A 23636-nucleotide genomic window follows, 5' to 3' on the forward strand; every position below is an offset into this window, starting at 1 on the left:
CAACTGTGCCAACACCAGTGAAATATGAAAGCTATAATACACATGAATGGTACACCTCTCAAGAAGCAATAGCTGGACAGAAGCACACAGTGACCTGCAAACCTCTTGAGAAGGACAGTGGGGAAACAACAGCAATTATAGTCAAAAGTAATAGAGTGAGAAAATGCTGCTTCCAGGCATACCAGAGGGACATACTAGGCACTGGTGTTGCCCTTTCTGTTGCATTTGTTGCTTAAAAGTGAGTGATGTCAGCACATCAAGGGAACTTCCAGGACACTTGTACCTGCATTTCTGACCCTCTAATATTCCTTTGTCATGCAGAACAAAGGAGATTTTGCCTTGTCTATGATATCTGATATGTGACAATGCTCGCAGGACATCAAAGGAGCAACAGTAAGAGTGGTTACAATAGCACCATTAGGGATAAATGAAACAAAGCTGTACCAAAATGAAGTTGAGAGGCCATTAGCTCAAAGTAAACATAACCTGAAGGGCGATGGGTATTCCCTGATTCCCCTGGAACAGCATCCATCATTTTGCCATGAAACTGCTTCAGAGTGCAAGTCTTTCCTAGGGAAGCGCTGAAAGCATGAGCTGAACGTACCTGATGCAGTATTGCCTAACTGCTTCAGGGGCCTCCGAGGCTTTAGCTTGGGAGGAATTACAAGTGTTCAGTTCCTCTCCAGGGGACATTAACTCTGGAACATAATGCTAGGCATTAAATTACAAAGCATATAATCATTGCACTGCTAATCAACTCATGCTCATACTAGAATTCTTACTTATTCCTTACACCTTCCCAGATCCCACAAGTTCATGCTGCTTTCTACTCAACTGTCCAATTTGGACTGATAATACGTAAGTCCTGTCTGAGTGGTGACAGGATGAAAATGTTTGGCATTCTGAAAACTGAAAGTAAAGAGATGAAACAAACCTGACTATAAAAATATATCACATGACCTAGTGACCTCAAGATTGTATTTATTTTCACATTTAATTTTAGTAAACATGTATCTTTAAGATAGAGTCAACACAATCAATGTCTAGTCTGCTGCACTGTCAAGATAAAAAATCCAGGAGGCTTTTTAAAGGGACTGTGTCTAGCTGCTGTTGAATTTCATGGCGATGAAGGGCCCTGATAATGTAGAACATTGTTCATGAGGCTGGGAAGCAGAACATGCTTGTTTGTGCTATGCACTTGCTCAGGATTTTTGGACAAATTATTTATGTGTTGTGCCTTTCACCACTGCACACCCCCCCCCCCCCCCCCCCCCCCCCAAGAGAAAGTAGCAACAAAAATATTCCTAACTTCTGAACAAAAATTAAATGCATAAAGTAAGAGGGATAGAGTTATTACTCATAGTACCTACTATCATTAATCTAGGATAATGAATAAGTACAGTTGGTGGTGTAGTGGACATTACTAGCAGTAACAGGTGAGATTGTACTGTGTTAAGGTTAGAGGTGTATAAAAATGCTAATTTTCTTACTGCTTCTAAAAATAAGCTGGTGTCTCTTTGGACAGCTGACAGCACTTGCTGTATCTAGTGACAATGCTGAAGTGACAAGTCTCAACCCTGGCTTGCTCCCTCATTTCTGTTCACATTAGGTCAGGACCTAGAGGGTTGCAGGACACCATGTTGCCTGATTGCTGAATGATGTCATCCCCAATCACTTATGTATCATGTTTCTGGGGCACTGAATCATTTCCCTTTTTCTGCTCTTTCTGATGAAGGGCACTGGAACTAAGCACTTTTGCCTTTCCTAGCCCCTGGCTAGTAGTATCTGGCATGGCAGCCAGTTATACTGAGCAGGCTGTGCTGGACCTTCACATTTCAGCAAGAAATGCTTAGAAATTATGGTCCTTGCATCCCATCTAGTGGAGGGATCAGATGAATTCATCAGCTGCTTGTTGCTAAGTAAGCACATACTTCTGCTGTGAGTGTAGGAGCAGAGCTATCAGCCTCGTCAGGATGCAGGCAGTTCACACAGCACGCTCACAGTGGTGATTCATCCCATGCAGAATGGATAGGGTGCATTTCTGGACATAAAATTAAGTCTGAAAGTTTACCCTCATGTCAGGCATTTGCGCTAGGAAAGAACAACTGGCTACTTTTAACTGTGGGCAACAGCTTTGCTGCTCCAGGGCATCAGCATGAGAACCAGCTGTAATTTCGGAATTGCTGCCAATGATTAAAACTAATTAGCCATTTTGAGGCTAACAAACACTTTGCAATTCCCTCTGAATCCCCCTACAGCCCCATAAGGATCATGATCCAACTTGAAAGAACTTTCTGCTTCATAGGCAGGATGGAAGAGTGAGATGTCATTTCTTCCTCCATGGAAGAGGCTGCAGAGCCAAAACCTGTTCACTTATCCTAACCTGAAAGAAGGCACTGTTCACCAACAGGTCAGGTGAGCAGGGCATGTCACAAACTACTCTAGTGACAGTAGACTGAACAATCTGTACAGATCTGTACAGATTATTTTGACTTGCACTGAGGTAATTGGGGGATGGTTTCTGATAGGTTTGAAAATGAGCTTGAGAGGCTCCTTCTTGAGAAGAGTTCATTCTGCCAGCCCCTGAGCCTCATTCCCACTGGCCCCCTGCAGCTGCATAGTGCAGAGCTCAGCTGTCTGCCACTATGCAGACATCTGCTGTTGGTACCACATGCAGGCATTTCCCACCCTGCATCTCAGCATCTGGGAATCTCAAGTGCCAGGGCAAAGAGTTATTTCCAAACAGGGGAAGGCCTGCCACCTCCTGCTTTAATAGACCCTATCATGCCACCTCTCCTAAAAAAAAAAAAAAAAAAAAAAAAAAGAAAGTGATCCAGTTTTACAAACAGGAGCTTCTTACAACCACGAGTCTTGCTGTTACACAGAGAAAGTCTGTGGACATGGAACAGTCTGGGTGCAAGTGAGAACACGAGACAGGTGATCATGCCACCCTCCTGACACATTACCCACTGCCAGCTGGTGAATGCTTTTCATAGATCAAGCACAGATTTCAGCTAAAATAATTTCTTATGCATAATGAGAGTGTTAGAAAGGGGTTGTTAATTCCTCTTCATCTTCATACTTAGTGATCACCTGCAAGTTAAAATGCTGTTTCTGTACCCAACAAAAATACAATGCCTTCTCTTACCTAGCAGTTCCTCCAGCCTTTGCACAAATAGATGGAATTCATGCTTTTTTTCGTATGAAAATTCTCTGTTCGATGTGCACTAGATGGCAGTATTCCTTTTGAATCACTGCAGAGCCACTGCTCCACCATGATCACCTCATTTAGAAAGCAAGGCCCTGACAAGTGTTGACATTTTCATTCCCAGGGTATTCTTCAAAATTTTGGGGTTCCAAACTTGGTGTCTTTCCAAGGTGAAAAACTGCATCTTTGAGTCCCTACTGCCATTGCCTCTTACGAAAATTTTGTGTTTAGTTGTGCACTGTTGGTTCTTGCTGTTGAGCCCTCAGAGCTAGCACTGGACACAAAGGGTAGTTATGTTCCTGCACACAGGGGCTATAGCTCATATACTCCTTAATCTCATTCATACTGAGTTTAAACAGTAAGTTTTGCAGCAATTTCCCAGTACAAGCTTTGATCCATTGTCTGTATTGTGCTCTGGATTCTTTGTAAGAGAAGGTGCTTTGTTGATGTATTAATACAAATTCAAAACTTTTGAGTAACACATGGCTTTCCAGTGTGAAGCCAAGGAGATAGTAACTCTGGGAGATGCTGGGAATGCTTTGAATCAGCACACCTTACCAAGGGAAAACTACATCTAACTGCATATTGGGAGAGGAGTAAGTAATTTTGACAGCTTTGTATTTGAGCTTTCTCTGTCCACTCACAACTGGACAAGAGATACATTAGGATTGCACACGTCTAGTGATAAATTTAACTTCAGCCAGCTCTCTCAATTGTGCTGGTCTGCCCCCTTTTGTCTTCAAAGTAAGGCTCCAACTGATTTAGCAACTTTTTTAGGAGAGAAAGCAACTGTAAACTGCACTCTTCAGCTGAGGTTGAAGGGAAGGTGAGGGTTGAGAGCAGTTCAGAGAAAGAAAAGAGGTAAAGAGCAAAACAGTGCTCAAACTGTATTGGTTGACTTCTAACTCCTCATAATGCAGGCGTGCAAGAAAGCAATCATTTAGCAGGAAAGTCTGATGGTAAGGTTATACTGATCCCAAATGGCTGAAGGACAGAAATACTGCCACCATAGACTCTGCTGTAAAATAGAAGGTATGAGCAGCTTCCCTGGTAGTGGATCCCTGGGAATTGCACTGGTATGTATGGCAGAGCTACATCTCCCATTCAGCACCTGCACTTGGCCCATTTCTGCACACACTGGAGGAAAACATAGGAAATTAACCCAGTCCTCATCCCTGCACAACTGGTCTGTGGAGACAACACAACCATTTCCTTTCCAGTAGACCTGAACTGAGTCCCAGACCCTTTCACCTATAAGAGGAAAACTGATCTGGTGTAGCTTTCACCCTGGCTCTGGGCTCAGAGTTCGGTCCAGGCAATGATGTGTAAGTGGAGGATGTGAAGACTTCTTTAAAAAAAAAAAGTTTTCTGTTTAAATGCCACTCCACTGATCAGCTGGATGGAAACCCACCAAAGCTTTTTGGGTACCACACCCTGCCACCACCAACCCTATACAACACCTGCCTGGACTGCATTACTTGTAAGCTTGTAATCTACATCCTGACGCCATACCTTGGCAGCAAGTTGGTGTCCTCGTGGTGGCAGAAACACCAGACCCTGTGGGGTAGTTTGGTGGCAAACATGGCTTTGCGTCCAAGAGAGGGCAGCATTCTTCCTCCGCTGGGAAGGCAGGCGGGAGGGAGCTGCCTGACCACACGTCTCTTTCTAGGAAAATACATGCTTTGTCAGATGGCATTTCAGAACAGACTTTCAATTTAAGATTTTGTACATCTGTTTAGGGAGATAACAACTGATTTTATACCTTAGATTTGCTATTATGGCAATTTATCACACGCCTGTAAGTAAAATCCAAGCAAATTCTTGGTGTGCCATCCTCAGCTGCCATTCCTGCCTTTATTCCAGCAAGAAGGTGTGGCAGTCTCCTGGTAACCAGCATCCCTCTACAGGTGGTGGCACAGTGGGAAAGGCAACTGCATCTCTATTTCAGAAGGTACAGCAGCTTTATACTGATAGGTGGTAGTGGAGGCGGGGAGGTGGAAGAGAAGAACAAGTGGGCAGATGTTTACACTTTTGTTACTGTTTTATATTCTTGCATAGGTTATACCAAAACTGGACCTCAGAAAGAGCAGCCAGTACATAAGATGAGACTCCAGGACTTTTCAGTGACTTGCATACCAAATGGGGCCCTCTGTTTCTTAGAGCTGCATCTCCTCCAATTACCTGCACAATCCACCCAGGTGGATACACTAATGCTCATACTCTCTGTACATCTGGCAACCTTCAAGCTCTGAGCTGCTGGTGATCTCAGTGCAGCTAAGAAAAATCCAGCCTGTGCTGCAGCGAGGGAGAGAAATACACAAAAGCCTTTCCTTTTCCAGGTTCCTCCTGCAACAGGTGAAAAGGAAAGAAAAAATGTAAGTAGCTACACTGCTGCACCACTCCCTGAAGTGCACAATCCACCCAGGTGGATACACTAATGCTCATACTCTCTGTACATCTGGCAACCTTCAAGCTCTGAGCTGCTGGTGATCTCAGTGCAGCTAAGAAAAATCCAGCCTGCAGCGAGGGAGAGAAATACACAAAAGCCTTTCCTTTTCCAGGTTCCTCCTGCAACAGGTGAGAAGGAAAGAGAAAATGTAAGTAGCTACACTGCTGCACAGCTACACTGCTGCACCACTCCCTGAAGTAAAGGGGACTGATCACAGAAGCATTCCCCATCACTAGCATACTTGGGAAAAGAAATGTTCCACCAGCATTTAATTTCAGAGCTGCATTTCAGAGCTCCTGTGGTATGCTTCTTATTGGCCTAATTAACAAGCTTGAAAGACTAGGAGTCACAAGGTTCATATGTAAAACAGATGGTAGACAGGACATCAATAAAGCTCTTTTAGATTATGCTGGGAAAAAAGCAGAAGCTTTTCCTTGAAATAGTTTCAAGGAAATGGCATTTGATTTACAGCCCTAATATGTCATATTATTTACACTTTGCAAACCTTTATGAATGTGAGCTTCTCACTGAAGATGATTTTAACTACAGCAGTGGATGAGAGTGGCTTGGATGTAGTGCTTAGAACATTGAGTCATTGTTCTAGAGAAGAAAGTCTTACTGCAATCTCTGCTATTGACCTGACATGCAGCACTTCACCCCACCCTGCTGGCAGCCTCTTTTAAAAATGGGAATACCTATTTTATATTATGCTTTGAGATCCTTTTAAGCTACATATGATTAATTATCTTAACAGTGAGAAGAAAATGGAGGGTTGTTAGAAGTTCAAATCCTTCAGTTTCTGAGTACTGCTATATTTAAGTTGGCAAGTGTTTTCACCATTTTGATTAGAATAATTTCAAAGGAAAGGCAGGATGAGCCACTCTTCACCGATGCACTCAAACACTGCACAGTTCACAAAATCGTCTCTGACTCAGTCTAATCCTTCCAGAGAGCCACATGGAAGGACTTAAGCCCTGAATATACGCATGAGAGCCAACAACATGGCATTTGTCAGACTGTACTGGGGACATACGGTTCTCAGTACAGTCCCCAATTTAGTCCATACATTTAAGATTAGCAGAATTCAAAGCACCATGCCATAGAAAGCAGGAGGGATCCAAAGAGCAGTGAAAATACATGATTATGGATAAAAATGCCCTAGCCACTAGACTGTGCCCAAAGGCCAGACACCAGTTTGTTTGTTCTGTCTACTAGCTCTTACTGTCACATCTTCACCACATCAGACATTTATACTCCCAACAGTATGCAAGTACTAGGATCTGAGCACATGCTACACTTCCAGTTTTATTTATTGGAACAGACATGGCTCTCAGCTTCACTGTCACTGTGACATGGGATGCTGGATTCAAGCATGAAGAGGAAATCTCTCTGGGACAACTACAGTCACTGTATAACAAACCCAGCATGGAAACCCAGTGGAAACCATGAAATGTGAGTTTAGCAAAAGCTTGATCTGATCTATTGACTAGTCCTATTGAAGGACAACTGGTAGCTGAAAAGCAACTGGGAACATTCAGAGCTTGGTCTCATGAAAAGCTGAGTATGAACAGAATAGTGCTGACTGCAGCCTGTGCATGCTGGGTTACAGAGGATGCTGGATGTGCTCTCTGTTCTGGGTGAAGAAAAGACCCCACACTCAGCTGTCTGTCTTTACCTGAAGCTCTGACCCTGACTGATTGATGGAAAGAGGCACACCACACCCAATTAATTAACTTTTGTACCAGTTGTACCGATGGTCAGAACAGAGGTCATCTGATATGCTTGTCTCCTGTGAAGCATTGAGACATGTGAGGATTTGCAGCTCTCAGACCTGTTTCAGTGGGAAGCAAAGATGTCTGGTCTGCTGAAAGTAAACGGGATCACTTGTTTTCCTGTATTTCTTAAATGGGCTAAAGGGACACAGCTCATTCAAGCCACAGGGAGGCCCATTAATATCCAATAAGCTTTTGGCAGAATACAGAGCAGCAATAAAACACTTGCCAGAAGGATTGAAATGCAGACTTGGGACTAGGCAGATCCAGTAACAGGCTGGAGCACCTATAGTGGCAATTAGACAGAAGTGCATAGATCTAAAAATGCAATTCAATACCCCTAATCTCCCTTCCAATCATACACCACTCTCCCCCATTTACCAAGACTGTAGGCCTCAAGTCCATAGATCTCTTAAGCCCAGAGAATGTTCACGGTCCTGCTTGTACCAAGCTAAACCCCTCCACAGACAAGTCCATCCTACTGCTTTTTTCATAGAGGGAATGAACAGTGGGAACACATCTGCATTACTGTGCAGGTGACACCTGCACATAATGGATTTCCAAATTTAGCTTTACTTCTCTGTGTGCCTGATGGGAGCACCTCTGTGCTGAGCTCCTACCTCTCCCTGAATGGAGCTGAAGTAGTAGGTACAAGCCATTTAAACCTGGATTGCCCCACATCATGCACAGCTGCTGACCATGGTCCTGTTCTAGAGAGGCTCCCCTCAGGATGCATTAAGGGACAAGAATTGCTTGCTTATTCCTTTGACAGGCACAGCAATACACACCTGTAAACAGCAGAGGATCTGAGAGCTATGCATATGTAAGACAGGCCCTGCCCTCTGCCACAACTTATTTACCCCTCAGTAAAAACAGAGGGACTGTCTTCTTTGGGGCCATGGAGGAACTGTTTGCATTTCTCTTAAACTCTCTCCTACCCTTGTCTTTTTGTTTCCTGACATTAGACAAACCAGTCTCCAGCCCTTAAACCAACATACCTGCAGAAGCTCCACGCTCAGTATTGAGGGAGCACCAAGCTCCACAACACAGTATTCCTGCTGTTACTCCCACACAGTCAAATCCCACTCTCAGAGCAGCAAGTCCTAGACAAGCAGATGGGCCTCACTGTGTGTAATGACTGTGTGGGCAGGGACAAGGACTTGCTCAGCCCAGAACTTCCCAGTTGCCTGGGTTTTGCCAGTTGCCAGCTGACCCTGAGCTATGCCCTTGCTTAATGAGCAGCTTTCTGCAGATCTCCTTCTGTGCCATTTATCTTCCCTCAGATGCTGCACAAGGAGCCTAAGCCAGGAGCCTGAGCTCCAAGGGCCATAGTAGCTAAGCACTGCAGCACCCACATCCTTATGGGATGCCATAGGCAGAAAGAAGCTTCAGAGAAAGTTTACCAGGGAAACCATCCCATTGAATCATGAGCTGCAAAAAAGATCCCCTTGCTTTACTAAACTCCTTCTCAGGGATGAGTCTATGGTGCAGTTGAATACACTTAGTCCAAGTCTTGGTCAACATTTTCTAAAGCATTAGAGAGGTGTAATTGATCCTGTCTATGACTTTGTCCTGCAGGAATAAGGATAGCAACCCAAATATATTTACATAAATAAAATTAATTATTGGTTTAAATTCATTATAATGATTAAACCAAGAGATATTAATCAGAAATATTTACTTCAAAGTCTAGGATATCTAAAACTGTTAGTATAGGGTACTATTTGTGGAAGCAAAATAATTGCTAGATATTGATGTCACTTACCCATACCATTGACAGTGGGCAAATCTCATTGAGGAGTTAACTTGAGGGACAATTCTATGTCATGCAGGAACCTCCACACACACTCTGAAAAGGGATATTTTAGAAGAGCCTACTGTTAAAAAGTGGGACTGGGCTTTTATAATGCAAAGTGAATATCCGTTACATCTTCAGGCCAGCTATGGTGCTATGGCAGCTCAACAGCTTCCCATAAGTTATCAATACTATCAATACTTGATAGTATCAATACTCGCCAGAGTCAGTGCCAGTTCCTGTCAGGAAACAATGTTCTTCCTCAGAGAGTTTAACTTTGGGATTGATGCGTCAGGCTGGTCTCAGCATTCTTCAGCACTGAAAGCAGCACGAACCCCATTCTCTCTGCACAGCTGATAACTTCTGCAAATAGGGCGAACTCTGGGCTGCTTTACTTTCACCTAGGCAGAGCATCCTCCTACAGGATCCAGATCTGCTCAATGGTAAGCCACATGGTCTGGCGAGTAAAGCACAGACTCGGGCATCAGTTTTGCCTGCTGGTTCCAATGTTGACATCTTGTGTTGTGCAGTTACAAAAAGGACATCGATGGCTTATTGCTCAAGCATGCCTAGTGCTTAGGGGAAGGCTATTCTCTAAATGAGTACTCCCAGCCTCCTACACATCAGCCCAGGCAGTTCCCAGTTTAGTAACATTTCTTTACATGTTTTCACTTCTACTCACCTTTCATTATAATTACTGAACTTTATTTTAGAATAAGATCTCTGGTGTAATGGTGGTTCATCAGTTGCAAGCAGCAATACCCTTTCTATTCCTCAGAAGATATTTGTAGCACCTAATTCTTGTCTGTGGAATGCCATCTTTCCCCAGTCCAAAATTCTCCATGAGGTTCTATAAAAAGCCATGTTGCTCACCTTGCAGCATGGCTACTTCCAAAGCAGAACACTTTCTCAACAGTTTTAATGATATAAAATTTCAGATAAAAGCTGACAACTTCATAACATTGAAGTGAAAGGAAAGGCATAGATTTGTAGTGCCAGTGCTTTATAAGAGACCTACAGGAATCAATGACTGTACGTGGTCAGGAGCTCCATTTTAGGTTTCATGCAAAAGATGGCACTGTTAGCACCAGCAAGTTATTTAGAATCAGGAGGAAGTGTATGTGGGAGGGCACTGATGTATTTTTAAAGGTAGATTACAAACATTAATATTAGAGAGATATTTTTGTTTCTGTTTTGATTAACAGAAGGTTATTAATTTTTCTCTGAAGAAAGACTCATGCATTCCATGGCAAGCATATTGATATTTCACTAAGGCATAGGAAACAGAAAAAAAGAGTCAACTAGAAAAGGAAATACAGAAATCCAATGCCCACCAAGTTAGGAATGTTTCTTGTTCAATTAAGAATTTATTTTTCTCTCCCCCAAAGGAAGAGACCTATGCATACATGCATGCCAAGACTAGAATTATAAAATTGTAATAGTGAGGAATTTAGATTTTTCTTGGCATGCATCATATTAATCTTCAGTTGCTAGATCTACACATATTAGTGAAACATTTTGAGATTTAAAAACCAAAAGTAGAATTAAATAATCACAAAAATCTCAGTCGAACGAGGAGACTATCAATACTGAAACACACTACTCACAGCTTACAGATGTTTCTCACTAACCTTACACTCACCATAGTTGTGGAGGTATCAGTAAAACTCCAAACCTCTGCTGTTCACTACAGCAACTCAAATCCAATGAGCTGCTCAGTGCTTTCCAAACCCTGGCCCTGTACTTGCACTGCAAGTGATGAAGAAGAGTTGCCTCCTTGGTGGGGCCTGACCTGGCAGGGGTGCTTAAGTCACACAGGGGTAACAAAGCACAGCTGCATGAGGCCTTGCCTTTGCTCTCATAGGCAGATTTGTACCCAATACTTAAGATATTCAGTATAATGTGAGGCACCCAGACTCCCCTTTCAGGTAAGGAACAGAGCAGAGGCTACTCTTGAGATGTGCTTTTAATCATTTGATAAAAGCCCTCTTTTCTTCCTTCTGCTTTCGTGCTAAAGCCCAGTAAAAAGCCTTTAATCACAGAATTTTCTATTAGTCCTTTGGGAGGTTTCCTGCAGCATTTCCTATTAGTTCCTTTGAGTGGTTTCCTGTCAGGCTGTGGTTTCCTAATTGGTGAAGCTGACCAAAGTAGAGTCTGGAAGCCTTTCCTCCCTTCACTAACACCCCAGCAGCATGTTTCAATCCCTGCCCTGTGCCAGTGCAAGCACTTATACAGGCAGATTTTGTGTTTGGCCAGGTTGATTTTCAGCTGGGTCAGCCTTGTGATCCAACTTCCTTATGCCCCATGAACATGTAGAGAACAAGGGATGGAGTTGGGAAAAAAAACAATAAATGAGGCTAAGGCTGCCCCTTTTGTCAGCAGCTTGCTTTTGGAGTAACTGAAACCAAGACAGCACTCCTGTGTTGCCTTTTCCAAAAGGCTGTGTTCTGAATGCACCTTGCCACAGAAAGTCTGAGCTATCTCAGCATCTAGTTCAATTCTGTAAAACAAAATGTTTTTGGAGTCTCCGTGTCAATGTGTCCCAAGCAGTGAATGTACAAGGAGGAGAATAATTAATGAGACAAATGCAAGCAGACCTTGTTGACCTATTAATTTATTGGAAAGTGGTGGTTTCAGCAGTCTGATGTTGTCTCAGTATTTGGAAGCCAGAAAAGTACAGTAAGAGTAGTGGTATGTGATGTACATCTAGATCACTTACTTGTAATGAAGGAAATAAAGAGAGATTGAAGTTTCCTACTCCTAGCCCAGCAGTAGATACCTTTCACTGCTGAAATCCAGATATGTCCAGATCTGCCATAAAACAGCTCTCCTTGGGATGTTGGGCAATGTCCTAGAGTAAGTGATCCCATAACTAGAATACTACTAGCTAACACAAAATACACACTGTAAGGCACTTTAAAACCTTTCAGGCAAGAATCCCTAAAACTGATGTAAGCAAAGTCACAGCAGGTTGATGTTGTGTTTTTTCTGCCAGGGAACAAGAGGAGATGGAAAACATTCAGTGGCTGAAGGTTTCCTCCAGTGCCATCCACTGACTGAGGGAAAGGGAGCAGAACTGTGACACTTGCATGCATACCAGAATCACAAAGTTCCCTGAATCTCTGAGAAGAATAGGCCTATTGTACATGACTTTGAAAAAGAAAAATCAGAAGCTGATGGGGTGCTGGTCAACATAAACAGAGAGCCTGATGGCCTACATTTGTCCAGAGATGCTTTTGGGTAGAGATAAGGCAAGCTTCTTCCCACCAAATGTGGGATAACTGTGCTAGAATGACTCAATGCTGCTGGTGTAAGGTGACTGAGAATCTGCTCAGGTATGAAAGGATAAGGCCCTGTGCTCAACTTGTGGACAGAGGGGAGTTAAATGCTGATTATTTGGCTGACAAAAGTTGGGGGAGGATTGTGGTGTATCCCCACTACAGAAGCTCAGTTAAATAAGAAATACGAAGCTGTTGGCTCAGTGTGCTGAGTTTCTGCAGACAGTAACACCATGGGACATATTTGTCTAATGTTAGACCTGGCTGCCTTTAAAATTGCATTCTGAATTTTGAGGTACTTCACTACTGGGTGTATGGGTATGACACTATCCTGGAGAAAGACTCAATCATTGCCTGTGGGAGCAAGAAACTCAAATGACAGCCATCACACCTCTAAGGGACTCAGTGTTCATCACAGGCACAAGTATTTGATAGATCCTGATGGAGTACTTCACTGCTGTTCCCAACACAGAAGGGATAAATAGGGATGCCTTATCATCCTGTTTTATCATCTCTTTCCAAGGTTCCTGGAGTTATGAAGTCATTGCAATTCAGGTAGAAGGCTTTACACTGATCCTCCAGACAAGCTGAGTGAGACCTTTGAGTTGAGGTGCTGCATCTCAAGCATTTTCCACCCATGTGCAAGCCCTTACTTCACTAAAGAATGAAGACACAGTCTTTCCACTTCCATATGGTCAGGTCAGCCATGTGGGAAAACACTGACTTTTCCATGCCAAGGCAATGCTCTTTGCAATATTCTTTGCTTCTTCACTAGAGCATTTCCAAAAGGACTGGAGAAGAATTGGAAAGCAACCAGAGCTTGATGCTGTGACTTATTAAACAAACAAACAAAAAAAAAGGTTGACTGGATGGCCAAATGTTTCTCCCCCCCAAAAAATGCCATCATTTTTTGCTTCCCCAGCACAGGACCCAGATGGGACCAAAATAACAATCATCCTACTTTGCTTCTGGTACATGTCATTAATTTAACACCAGGGATGTTGTTGATAGACACCAGTTTCTCAGCCTTCCAATGTTATTAGCGATACGGAATCTGCTGCGGAATCTGGTACAATGCCTTGTTTGCAGTGGCTTTGCTGCATGAAAAGAGAAAGTCCAGTCACCACAGTTACAGGGATGTATGAAATGCTTGTTCTTTAGCATGACTCTTAACACAGAGCATGTATTCACAGGTAAAGATATATCTTCAATATGAAGCAACATTTGTTCAGCATAGTGGGTTTTGCACAGCAGAAAACCTTCACAGTCTTCAGTGTTCTGTCTTTTGCTGGTGATCCCTCCTGCTTTTGAGGATGTAGTTTAAATACATAAGTCATCCACCATCAAAATGCTAAAAGAAATCTAGGACCTTCTTCTAGTGAGCCTGGTTTGAGGCAGTGACTGAGAAAAAAACACATCATTTCTTCTCTGGCTGTGAATGTAAAAACAGATGACAAACCTATTATGAAATAATTTTTCTTTCACCAGTGAATAATGGACCTCTCCTGTTTTCCGAGACTAAAACTCTGGTACTATACCTGCTTCTGACTCCCTGTATGTCTCATGTCCCACCTTGCAGGCAGCAACTGCATCATGGACAGGCTTCAGCAGCGGCCTTACCATGCCCATGTCAGACTCCACTGCTCCCCACCTCCTGCTTGCCTCCCAAAGCGATATAAATGGATTGCTATCGCTCGGTGCCGATGCCCTCTCTGCTAATGTTTGTTTCATGCATGCTAATGAGAAGACTGGTAAGAACAGATTTATGTTTGGCTCGGCTCAGAGGTAACACGCATGAAAACGCTGACACAAATGCTGAATAAAAGGGATTTGAAAATCAACATCCCCTACTGTTACCAGCTACAGTGTAATCCTTTTCCAGGCCTGTTGGGAAATGTCCTCAGAGAAGCTTGACATCAGTGCAGCTGCTTCTCTCCTCAGCAGTTCAAGCTTGTTTTCACATCTTTGACTGAGGCAGAAAGAAATAGCAGGGAGTGAACACATTAGAAAGGAAGAGATTATCTTAATTCCTTAAACTTAGTTGTGGAGATAAGGTTCTTTATATTTCTGAGGATTGAATGGGCAACCAAAGAGGATAGTGGATAGAAGTAGCTAACTTCTAGGCACTGCTTTTACCTTTTTGCATGCTAAACCCCTCACCACTGAACCTTTAGTCTAATCTGGTGTGGTTGTTGGTGAAGTTATTCACACAGTCACAGCTCTGCTTTATTGCAATCAAGTTACAGTCTTTCAGGCCACGTGCTGACACACAGCTGGGAAGATGAGAGGATATGCATGATCTTAACTTCTTTTTCCCACTGTGTCTACTCTTAATGCCCTAAAGTATCCACCTACTGCACCTAGTGCATGGCTCCAGGACACATGGCTCTGGCTTTCTGCTTGAGCAAAGAAGGCAAATCTGGGAATTCAGCCGAGGAAGGCAGTGCAGCTCCCTGTGAGTCTGAGCAGCTTCACATTTGCACTCCTTCAGAGACAAAGTGGCAGCCCATGGGAGTAGATGAGAACTGGCAAAAAACTTTCAAAAATGTGAAGAGGACTAGAAGAATGTGCAAAAGCTCAAGTCCAGGGCTGCGGTCCTTTGTCTCAATCAGCCCAACTTGCACATTGTCTGAGGTGAGACAGGGAGGCCTGGGAGCTTTAGTATCTCTTGATAAATGACATCCCAGTAACTCATCCCTAGCATGTAGATATTTGGAGGCCTTGTGTACTGTAGTTCTTCTGCATTTGTCTTTGCTAAGAATATAACTTAGACTGGGCTGTAGGCAATCTAATCTTTCCTAAAAAACAGAGGGGGAAATAAATTAGTTGTCCGGACTTCCCCTACAATCTACAGAAATCTACAGATGGGAGTGTTGCATCCCCATGTCATCCCCAAATAATTTCACCTATTTCTCCTCAGTTGGAGTGAGCTACTCTCAAAAGATGCTTTGTTCACCACCTCTTTTGACTGTAGCAGGCACCTAGGAGTTAGCTTAGACCTATTTTGCATTCAGGTTGCATCCACTCCAGATGGAAAAGGTGCAATTGCTGTAAGAAGCACTGCACCTTCAATATAGTGATGGCCAGTGGGAGCCTGGATGCTTGGAAGACCATGGCTATAGTCAGATGTATTCCTTTGCCCCACGGAAAGTCTCACTAACTGTGTACACACAGCAAGTATGTTTTGGACACCGAAAAGTAAGCGTTAGGTAATAACTCTTAGCAGATTACTTAAAATTTATAAGTGGTGATAAATAATGAATGATACTCTTCAGCTTTTAAAGCTCTCTATGCACTCTGAAATTTAAAGCTTCCATTCAACAAATGTGTTTGTTTAGTTTCAGAGAATTGCACCCCCTTTCTTTTTAACAGATAAGCTATTAAAGAATGAATTAATATTTTAGGAGCTGTAACAGCCCTAAAATACCATTGGAAACCTGGCTGTGCTACTGCACCTGAAGGGTTTTTTTTTGGTTGTCTTTCACTGACATTGATGATCGATCCTACCTCTCTTGCCAACAGGAGGATAAGGATGCATTTATGGATCCTTAATCCATAAATTAAGGATCCATAATTTGGATTATTATGGAGGTTGCCTGTCTTGTCCATTCAGTCACATGTGATTTAGATGACCTTGGAAAAGTCACCTGAAAAACAAATAAATTACTCACTACATGCCATAGTGGATCTAGAGCCCAAATCTATCAGATACCTGTAGAGATGCTGTCTACTATAATTTCACTGAGACCTGGAGGTACTCAGAATTAAAAGTTAAAACTTCATAGAATTGATCTTGTGGGTCTTCACAGAAAGCCCATTAAAGCCCAGTGGAAAGTCTGACCATCTTCAGTGGGCTCTTGATCACATTGCTTGAAAGGAACCCACAGATACAAGATAACAAAACCATGCCAAAGAAAGGACCTTAACACAGCTTTAACATTGTCAAAGTCCCATGCAGTGATTTCTCTACATGCCAGTGTGAAAAAATACCCAAAAAGGAGCTACCTAAACCAACCATGTCTCTTGCCTGTGCAGCTTTTTTCTGCATGTCTTTAGGGATTGCACTTCAATCTGGAAATACTCTGTACCTAAGGCTTCTGTACTAGTCCCCAGTACCTGGGGATTTTATGTGATTTAGAATCAACTTGTGCAAGCTGAGTTTGTGTGATCTCTTCCTGGGATCAGCCAGGATTCAGAACTACTCACATTATTCTACTGAGCCATAGCCTGAGATCAACAATGACATAGACTGAGAAAGACTGAGGATGTGTTTATACATAGTATGTTATTGCTAGCATGTTTTGAGGTAAATATCGATTCACTCTTACTAAGTTAAATATTAGGGATTAGTTTCTGCGTCTTTTTTTCCTTGTTGTTTGAAGGTCTTTTGGTTTACTTTGGTTTCTCTTTCTTTCCTTTTTTTTTTCCTTTTGTTTTTTAAGGAACTTTCTGGGTTCTCTAATTTGCAGAATAATTACTGAAGTAAAAATGAATTCATTAAGTTAGCCTTAACTAGCTGTAATTTTCACTCCCTGTCTGGCTTTGCACAATAAAGGATGTTCAGAAGTTGTGAAGGATTTTGTCAGACCTGTAAATACTACTGTTACATAATTTGCCTCCTTCCCTCCATCTCCATCAGTGTCCTTAAGCAGAAGGCCTAGCACAACTTACATAACCCACTCCCATTTCCCTCTCCCTTCTGGCTTCAGTCTTAAGACAGAGTCTGTTCCTTCTCCCCTTCCTGTTTCTCCAGCCCTGGCCATGTCCCAGCAGAGGTGACCCTTCCCTTGGGGTTTGCTACTGGCTATAGTCCGGTGGGTGCAGCCTTTGGCATGTGTTTTTGGTGGCAGGAGAGACAGGGGCTGTTCCTGCTTTGGCAAGTGCGGTGCATCTTCCTGGACCTGATCAGGGATGGGTCATCTATCCGACTCCACCTGGAGCCCATGTCTTGTCCACTTGGGCATCACTGCCATGCTAGTTCAGGAGGGGTGTTGTGCCTCCTGGGGCCAACACTGAAATCCATGGAAGTGGTGGGTCTGCCCCAGCTCCTATGGTACCGACCTTATGGTAAAGCCCAGCTCCTATGGACAATATCCTTATGGTAAAAATAAGGGTTGTCCTATGCTGAAAGCCTGAGAGATCACATGTTGGCTGCTCTTTCCTTGGAGCAAAACTACACATCACCCTTTTCTTCCAGATATTTTTTGATGTTAAGCTCCACTAAGGAAGACACCTTGGTTTGTAGGATTTTATGCTAACAGCTTGGATGAAGCCTGTGTGTGTCTTAATTCCAGGTGAGGGGGCCTGTGGCCTTTGGGTGGGCTCTGCAGGACCCCTGACGTGACCCCAAGGACCTGGGCAGGATGCATGGAGCTTGTGTTAGCCCGCTCAGCCCTGGCTCAGGGGAGGTTCTGGCAGGCATCCTCCAGGCTCTGCTCTTCTTGTCTCTTGCTACTCTGAAAGGGAAGTCAGACATCTAGAGGGAATACAACCACAGGATATTACAAGCCACTCACACAGGCTCTGATAGAAGCAGAGTATTGTAGTAAAAAGATCCTTTATGGTCTCAAAGGTATTAAAAAAAAAAATCTGCCAGGGAGAGTATTTTGACAAATACCTCATTAAAACCCCCAGAATCTCACACTGCACCAGTTTATGTAAATCCCAAGGACAAAGGAATATTTAACTTTTCACGTACCATAAATAAACCTGTTAAACTAATACATCTCCAAGGAATAATAAAATAGGCAAATACAGTAAATACATTAGTTCTGCTCCACTTTTATGTGAGAGGTGCTTTCCTTTGTCTGCCAGAGAGGCAATTCTTTCTGGAGAGGAAAAAAGGGAGATTGTTATTGATGAAAGGTGGCAGCCTGTTTGAATCTTGGGAAGCAAAGTCACAGCCTTCAACTGAAGGAGTGGCCAGAGCAGGCAGAATACCTGGGGAGATAATGGGAAATTTGAAGGGAAAGGAGGGAATTCTAGTGGTGGAAAAGAGGCATGAGGGGGATGCCAAATACAGCTCCAGGGCTGGCAGTTTTGGTTGTCAGAAAAAATTGCAAAGTTAGGGTACACTGCCTCTCTTCTCAGCAAATGGGGAAGAAGACTGAGACTTTGTAGTTTTAAAATGGTATATTTTTTCTCCATTTCCGGTTATAGCCATCTTAGTTACCACAGAATAAGGTTTTGAGACTTGTGTCACAAATGGCAGGATGGGAATGGATATGAGAAGGGTGTCTACTCCCAGCAACACATGCCTTAGAGGTCTAGTTCAGGAGATTTTACAGAACATTTTATAGAACATTTCAAGGCCAGTTTGGATGGGGGTCTGAGCAACCTCGTGTAGTGAAAGATGTCCCTGCTCATGAAGGGGGGTTGGAATGAGACAGTCTTAAATGTTCCTTCCAATTCAGCCTATTCTGATTCTTTGATTCTGTAATTCTATGATCTGCTCTGCTCACAACAATCACATAAATCCCTACGCCCTTACAATAAACTCATGATAAGATAAAAAATGTATTAAAATATTCCATGGGCGATGACAGGGAAATAGATCACCACCTTTAATGTGGTAGATTTCTGATACAGTAGAGCATTTATTAAAACCCAAATAACCTCTTAACCAAAATAAGAACACTGAAAGAAAACTTATGGGCTAAAAACCAAATGCCCCACACCAGGTCGTTCTAAGCAGTTTGACCAGTGGGAAGAATCCCCTGTTTCTGAATCCAGAGATCAGTTTAACCTTGAGTGTGTGTGTCAAAAACAAACCAGCTGGGTAACAGAAAATTCAGTGCAGGTAGGCATGACAACATGCCCTGCCTGCATTGAACCAGAGGTAACAGGCAGTGTTAATTCTTCTGTCATTCTGCAGACAATTAAGCTATGAAAAGTGGGGAGAGTATTCCTACATTTTGCCCAGACAGGCCACCAGAGGAAGACAGATGCATGAAATTAATACAATGCAAATATGATGCAAACACTATTGATCCAGTCTCCTTTCAGCCCCTCCAAAGTACCAAAACATGGGACACACAAGGGTTTTGGCTGGCTTTCCCGGCTGCAGGGATCCTCCTATTGAGCTGTAAATTTCTTTCCATAGGCTTCCAGGTCTCAGTGTCTGCCATGGAGCTGTAGCTAAAATTGCTCCAACTAAAAGAATGTGCTTTTCTGTGATGTGGATGCTTATCCTCTTCCTTTCCAGCAAAAACAAGCTTCTATTTATTTCTCTTTTTTGTTTTTAAAATCTTGTTGGATGTGGGTAGTGATGGCTGCAAGGGCTTGCTTGATGCTGCTCAGTTATGTCTCTTCCTGGATGTAAGCCATATCTCAAGAAATATTTCAGTTTCTCCAAACTGCCTTGAATTGTACCAGGTCATCATTCCCTTCATCTTCTTTCTGCTTCTGAAAATGGTGCCTTTAACTCTGTCAGGCTCTTTCTTACATATTGCCTGACTCAGGGAAAGGTGCTGATAGTACAGTGGCAGCTAATGAGCTCCTTTTGGGAGGCCCACATAGGACAGAGGAATGTTAAGAGCAACAGTACTGGCTTAGAGCAATGTTGGCCAAAAGCAGATAGCTGAACAAATGTGTCAGACTAGAGAAAGTATATGTAGCACTACCTCTGACTGTACCTTCTGCTCTGTTTGCAACTCAGGGACTTCCTGAACCAGGTCCCATTTCTCTCCATGTGAATTTTATTATCTACCAGTTTTTCCAGCTGCTTTCCAAATGTTAACTACAGTCACTGCAGATCTTGTGGTAAGGAGTTCCCCTGTTCAGTTGCGTGTTTGAAGAGAAGTACCTCCTTTGGGGTTTTTTTTTTTGAACCACCTACCTACCAGCTTAATTTGGTGTTCAAGGTTCTTGTTTCAGATAAGACAGGTCACAGTCAGTATGTTTTTACCATCTTCATGCCACTTGCTGCTCTACAGTCCTATCAGATGTCTCATTTCTAGACTAAAGATTACTTAATCATCCCTTATATGTAAGCTTTTCCATACAACCCAGTTGTCTCTCTCAGAACCCTTTCCAGCTCTGCTATGTGCCCTCCTGAGATGGGAAGGCCAGAGCAGCAGACAATCTCCATCATGGGAATAAAATGTGGATTTCTACAATAGACTGCAGATAATCTGTACTTTCTGCTTTGTTCATCTCCTAGGAAGTACTAACATTTTAAATCACTGCAGGCTACCATTCTCTGAAGGAAAACTTTGAGAGGAAACATACACTAATGGATCAACTCTGGAAGGTAAGAGCCGCGTGTAAACATTTGGTGCAATGTGTTTGCTCACTGACTTTTGTCTTGAGATATAAGGATCACTTGGCCACAGCTGCTAACTGATACGACAAGCAGCCTGCAAATGAAGGCAATGTAGTGATTTAGAAAGGTTAACAGGTACAAAAGCAGATTAAAAATTTGTAGATTTCCTAGAGGAAGTCTCAGGTACTGGTGGCCAGAAAGGACAGGGTCTTTAGGCAATGCCAATGCATTCCATGATCTTGGCATTAGAGCTCTCCTTCCTATTTTATTCCTATAAGACCAAAGCAAGATAATCACTCAGTACAAAGGACAAGCCTGCTGCTTTAATACTTTTTTCATATTACCATTGGAACCCTTATTTTTCAGCCATCCCATGATCCCAGACAATTTGAGGACTTTTCTCTCTCTATGCTTTCTGAACAAGCTCTTTCATTCCTGATCTCTCAAAGAGGGAGCAGGTGCAGTCCTGCTATCCACCTGAGCCACAGGGACACTGTCCAAAGGTGTTAATCCAAAAAAGATGTGGTTGAGTATCAGAAATGAATCTTCAGAGGCCAGGCTCCATTGCCTGCAAGCTGTAGTTTTAGTTTTCTTGGAAAGATTGATTAGTGTTAGTGCAGGTCAAAAGAGGTTTTGGTGCTGGCATTTAAATGTTAATCAGCCACATTTGATTAGGAGTTTAGAGGGACTGATCATGTGTATATGTCAGTGTGTTTGTGTGGAGCAGGTGGACAGTAAAATCTGGCCATGTCAGGTCAGGCAGCAAGATGGGCTGTCTTGCTGCTGCACAGTAGAATTTCAGCGCCACAGCAAAGCAAAATGATGCTTTCTAGGCTTACACAGAACAGAGACAGCAGAGCCCTGCAGGGCATCTGAGAAACAATGCCTAGCTGTGTGTTTGAGCTCTGTGGTTATGCACTGACTACCTCCATGGCTGGTAGCAGGAGGGTCAAAGTTAGCACAGGGGGATATGCCTTGAATCAAATGCCAGCACATAGTGAGTCTGCTGCAGTCACCCCCACTTGAACTGCTAGCCTCCATCTATCACAGGGACCTTGGATGACATCAAATGACTGACCTTTTAAGTGAAGATAGAGAGTGGGATGCTTCCCTGCAGGCCCCTAGTATCATGGACTGCAAGAGGACATAATGAATGGCCAGCTCAGGTCTATGCTGCTTATCAGCAAAATGTGAACAAAGGGTCCCAGGCTGTGTGGGAGGGCTTTTGGGAGTGCCTCAGAGATTTAGAGAGTTAGCTAAGTAAAGATGTGGCCAGTGTTTTCTGGCCAGTGTTTTATATCCTAGTACTGGGCGTGCAGTACCTGAAGCAGTTCTTTAAGGCTTTGTTTCTCTTAAATGAGATACAACCTGTATAGCCAGGAACTTGATAAAAGCCAATACAGATGTAAAATATCTTTAAGAGATTTGGAAACCAGGACTACAAAAGGTTATTTTCCTGGCTGTCATATTCCTTACTACTCCCTGAAAGGTGATGCTGACTATTCTCCACTGTGATTTGAAGCTGCTGAGTAAACGGGGCTGTGTGTCATGTCATGCAGCCACTCACTCACTACCCATTCCCCTGCAATGGGATAGGGACAAGAATCGGAAAAAAGTAAGACTCATGGGCTGAGATAAGCCCATTTTAATAATTGAAACAAAGTAAAACAAAACTACTACTATTGATAATAATAATAATAGTGTAATGAAGGAGAGAGAGAGGGGGGAATAAAACTTAAAAGAAACAAGTCAAGCATAATGCAGTTGCTCACCACCTACTGACCAATGCCCAGGCTATCTCTGACCACCCATCAGTCCCTCCTGGCCATTTCCCCCCAGTTTATATTCTGAGCATGACATTGTCTGGTGAGGAATATCCCTTTGGCCAGTTTGGATCATTTGTCTCAGCAATGCTCCCTCACAGACTCCAGAATCACAGAATCACAGAATCAGTTAGGCTGGAAAAGACATCTGAAATCATTGAGTCCAACCTATGACCAAAAACCACCATGGCAACCAGACCCAGGCACTGAGAGCCACATCCAGTCTTTCCTTTAACACCTCCAGGGATGGTGACTCCACCACCCTGGGCAGCCCATTCCAACATCTAACCACCCCAGCTGTGAAGAAATTGTTCCCAATGTCCAGCCTAATCCTTTCCTTGCACAGCCTGTGTTCTTTCATCCTGTCACTGGTTGCCTGGAAGAAGAGGCCAACCTCCACCTGGCTACAGCCTTCTTTCAGGGAGTTGTGGAGAGTAACAAGGTCCCCCTGAGCCTCCTCTTCTTTAGGCTAAACACCCGCTGCTCCTCCAACTGCTCCGTGTAGGAAATGCACTCCAGACCCTTCACCAGCTTTGCTGACCTTCTCTGGACTTACTCCAGTGCCTCAATGTCCTTCCTATTGTGAGGGGCCTGGAATGGGACACAGTATTCAAGATGTGGCCTCACCAGTGCTAAGTACAGGGGGACAATCACTGACCTTGGTGGTCCTGCTGGCCACACTATTGCTGACACAGGCCAGGATGCCATTGGCCTTCTTGGCCATCTGGGTACACGCTGGATCACATTCAGCAGCTGTTTACCAGCACCACCAGGTCCTTCTCCACCCATATGTTTTCCAGCCATTCTGCCCCAAGCCCATAGTGCTCCGTGGGGCTGTTGTGGCCAAAATGCAGGACCCAGCACCTAGTCCTGTTGAGCCTCGTACTGTTGGTCTTTTCCCATTGATCCAGCCTGTCCAGATCCCTCTGCAGAGCCTTGCTACCCTCTAGATCAACAGATCAACGCTCGCACCCTTGGCAACATGGTGCTGGTGTTGTCCCTGAATTTACTAAGAGGAGACTCAATCCCTTCATCCAGATCATCAATA

The sequence above is a fragment of the Passer montanus genome, unplaced genomic scaffold (assembly GCF_014805655.1).
Source record: "Passer montanus isolate IOZ18808 unplaced genomic scaffold, ASM1480565v1 scaffold39, whole genome shotgun sequence".
In the NCBI taxonomy this organism is placed as follows: domain Eukaryota; kingdom Metazoa; phylum Chordata; class Aves; order Passeriformes; family Passeridae; genus Passer; species Passer montanus.